At 37.9% G+C, this 4,121-nt stretch overlaps 1 pseudogene across 1 annotated transcript in view; it reads right to left on the reverse strand.

Moving 5' to 3' along the window:
* Positions 1-3,176: 3,176 nt before the first annotated feature.
* LOC111727374 overlaps positions 3,177-4,121 on the reverse strand; it is a 9,054-nt pseudogene continuing 8,109 nt past the window's right edge. Inside the window, exon 2 of the transcript XR_002774942.1 lies at positions 3,177-3,852. The product of XR_002774942.1 is annotated as a keratin, type I cytoskeletal 18 pseudogene (transcript). The remainder of the gene's footprint in view (positions 3,853-4,121) is intronic.

Consider the following 4,121-nt stretch of genomic DNA (forward strand, 5'->3'; position numbering starts at 1 on the left):
AGGGCAGGGCAAATGTGTAAGAATGTTTGCCTTGAGGGAGGGTAGCCCCAAGAGTGGGGATAGGGAAATTACAGAAAAAACAAAATATATTAAAATCTACTTATTGAAACATATCTTAGATATTGTAAAAATTTTCAAAATTCCTTAGATAATGAAATTGCAATATGAAAACATAAATGGTTAAACCACAGTGAAACAGAAAATGAGTAGTGTTTAACCTAAATGGCTGGCAGAACACAGTGCAGAAAATTGATGATCGCCACAGGAAGTAAACATCATGTAAAGATCTTTGAAAAATGCAGGAAAAGATTCTTGATAGTATCTGTGTTAGAAGTGTGTTATTACCCACAAGAGCTGTGGGCTTTTAAAAACTCTTTCACTACCACAACACAGAGAAGTTAATAAGTTTTTGCACAAGCATACTTGCAGAATTTGAAGATAGTAAAACCAGTAACAATTATAATAATATTTAGTATACAAACACATACAAAGAGAGTAGCTCCAGTGAGACTAAATTCTTCGTGGTCAGCAAATGTCTTATTCATGTGTGCAGAGCTTAAATATCATGCACAAATCGGAAACCAAATAAATACTGATTGAATTAAATTGCACTAACTTAATTTGGGATTTTTTTAATTAAAGAAAGCTTCATATTTAGGTGGAATCCTTGAAAAGTTGATTGAAATAGTGTTGAACTATAAATCTCCAAGTTCAGGAAATAAATAAATGGAGAAATAATAGACAGCACTGCTTTGTCTTCCTCTTTTTCCAATCGATAGAAGAAATTGCTCTGAAACTTCCTAAAGGAGATATTATGTTCCTAAAATTTGAAAAGCTGACTGAAGAAGTTTCTTCTCCTAATGTCAACTTCAATGGGAAATCTGAAAAATGTATTTTGGGAAAGAATGTTCCCTACAAGGTAAAAAATTTACAAAATATCAAAATTGAACATATCAACATATTAAAAACAAAAGCTAATATTTTAATTAGGCTCTTTTCATTTTCTATTATTTTTAAGCCTTATTATTCAATGTTAAATTGGGAAAAGGAATTTGCACAATATAAAGCCAACAAAAGAACTTTTTGCGGATTAGGTGAGTGGAAGATGAATGGCCATTGAACACCATGTACCTGTTGATGACAATGGCAGGGCATGAGCCCCCTCCACTATCCTTCCGATGAGTTCTCTCTATTCTCTCCAAAGTGCTTATGTAACATTCTGCTAAAATATGTGTATACACTAATAAATTTGGGGAAACCATTATAAAATATATTTACTAATTTAATATTTCTATATCAACTTATTAGCTTTCTAAAGTTTTCTTGGTTTATTGACATCACTACCACTTGTGAACGATGTTTGTGTCCTTGAATTGTTTTACTACCTGTGTTATTGAATTGCATGGTAGCAAAGTTCCACTCATCAGTATTTTACTTTTAAAAAACAGTTATTATTAAGGCAATCTTAATATAACAAGTTTCTACTTTCTAATGGAAATAAAAATAGAGTCTTAATCATTAATTTTAACAACTATTCCCTATTCTATATAAACCAATATGTTGGACCATCTTCTATTTATTATACATTTGTATAAACATACTCACCATTTGTTAATTGATACTTTCTCAAGAAAAGAAAAAATAAAGTATATAATTTGAATGTGAATGAGTGAAGCTAATCAGAGCTAGTCTTAAAGGCTTTATGTAAGAAATGAATGTGGAACCTGGTGTTCAAGATCAAGAATTCAGACTACAGGAAGAACATGCAGAAGTTTAGTACATAAAATTACTCTGCATTTGTTTTTCTTTGTTTGTTTTCTTTTAAGTGGGCTTTTTTTTTTTTTTTTTGAGTGTATACCTATACTCAACACGTGAGAAAGAAGAAGCAGGTAATTATCAAGAAAATACAGAGGCGGTCAATTACTACAGAATCTGAACATCTACAATTAAAAAGTAATGTAAGTCTGAGGATGATCACAAGTGCTTAGGATTATAAAATAGAAATTAAAGCTTGTTGTAGATCTTGATCAACCAAAATTAGTACACTAGAATGTCAGTTATTCTAAAATGAAGTGGTATAGCAGAAACTGTATGCATTGTAATATGTATGAAGTGTGTTGCTGAGAGATACTTCAGATACACTGAATGCTTTCTATCACCAGATAAGAATAATGATATAATTAGCATTCTTGCCAGTAAGAAATAACAGGTTGCTCTTTGGTATCTATGGTTTTGTTTCACAGAATTATTGATCATGATTTTCACTTGCATTGGATTGTTTTGTTCTTTATGTCACCACAGAACTTTAACTGAAATAACATGAGATTCAGTCTAAATGCATAAGCACACACACAGCATGGGTTAATATTTTAATTAACAAATTTCTTATTTTAAAGTATAGTTCCTTGCTACACGCCTATTTAGAAACTCTGTGAGATGGAGTAACATACATTTATCTCAGGTCATCAAAATCACATAGATAAATTTAACAAGCATCTGCTCTGAAAGATTCACCCAACACATTGAAAAGTAGTGAAAACTTCATAGTAAAACATATATGCAAATTCAAAACACCCAAATGCAAATAAATTTTGGGTTATTTTGGAGCAGGGGTCTTCAAACTTTTTAAATAGGGGGCCAGTTCTCTGTCCCTCAGACCTCTGAAGGGCTGGACTACGGGCCCCGGGATGAGTTGGCTGCTAAGCAGGACAGGCAGCAGCAGCAAAAACACCCAGCTGGCCAGATAAATGTCCTAGGTGGGCCACATCTGGCTGGTGGGCTGTAGTTTGAGGACGGCTGTCTTGGAGTGACCAATTTTCTTAATTTTCTCCAAACAAAAGTGAAGCATATTGGAAAGGGGAAAAAAACCCCTCTCCATAAAAAATTGATAATGAGCTGAGTAAATGGTACTTTTCAAAATTATCCCACCTCATTGATACGCTAAGATGCAGTTTTGGAAAATCCTCTGCTTTTCCTTCTTGCCTGCCATGTCTTTTGTTCTTCCTGATGCTTGACAGACTCATTTGCAACCACTGCTGAGAGAATGTTGATTACACTGTCTTTGCTGTCTGACTGTTTTGAAGATCTTCTCGTTGTCTCTGGTGTCTTTACATAATTATGATTTCACTAGATTGTGTTTGTGGGGACATAGGTGTTTTTTTTTTTCCAGTGAACTCTGAACTCTTTATTGGTATAAGGACAAGCTGCTCTACTGCCTCAGTGTCTCAGAACTTTGGTATCATTGGTCTCAGACACCACTTTGCCGTCCACTATCCTGTGGGTGGTGGTCTTTTGGATGGTTTGCATGGAGTTGCTGCTGTCCAGGGAATCACCAAGGTTGAAGTCCTCCCCATCTTCCAGCAGCCCGCGGTAGGTGGTGATCTCAGCCTCTAGTTTGACCTTGATGTTCAGCAGTGCCTCATACTCCTGGGCCTGGCACTGCCCCTCTGCCTGGGTCTGTGCCAGCTCTGACTCCAAATGCAGCAGGACCCCATTGAGTTGCTCCATCTGCATGGCATAGAGGGCCTCCACCTCCCTCAGGCTATCCTCCAACCTGGACTTCTGATTTCTCATGGAGTCCAGTTCAATCTCCAAGGACTGGACTGTAGGAGTCAGCTCTGTGAGCATTGTCTTAGCAGCTCCAACTGCAGCAAACTGTGAGGTGACCACTGAGGTGCTCTCCTCAATCTGCTGGGACCAGGTCTTGGCTAGCTCTTCTTGGTTCTTCCGAGCCAGCTCCTCATACTGGGCCCGCATGTCTGCCATGATCTTGCTCAGGCCCTGGGATTTGGGAGCATCTCCCTCCACAGTCAACCCAGAGTTGGCAATCTGGGCTTGTAGGACTTTTACTTCCTCCTCGCGGTTCTTCATGAAGAGCAGCTCCTCCTTGAGGGCCTGGATCTTTGACTCCAGCTGCAGTCAAGTGATATTGGTGTCATCAATGACCTTGTGGAGCCCATGGATGTCACTCTCCACAGACTGGCGCATGGCCAGTTCTGTCTCATACTTGACTCTAAAGTCACCAGCAGCAAGACGGGCATTGTCAATCTGCAGAACGATGTGGGCATTGTCCACAGAATTGGCAAAGATCCGAGCCCTCAGGTCCTCGATGGTCTTGAAGT

This window comes from Otolemur garnettii, unplaced genomic scaffold, assembly GCF_000181295.1.
Source record: "Otolemur garnettii isolate 467f Iridium unplaced genomic scaffold, OtoGar3 scaffold00103, whole genome shotgun sequence".
Classification (NCBI taxonomy): domain Eukaryota; kingdom Metazoa; phylum Chordata; class Mammalia; order Primates; family Galagidae; genus Otolemur; species Otolemur garnettii.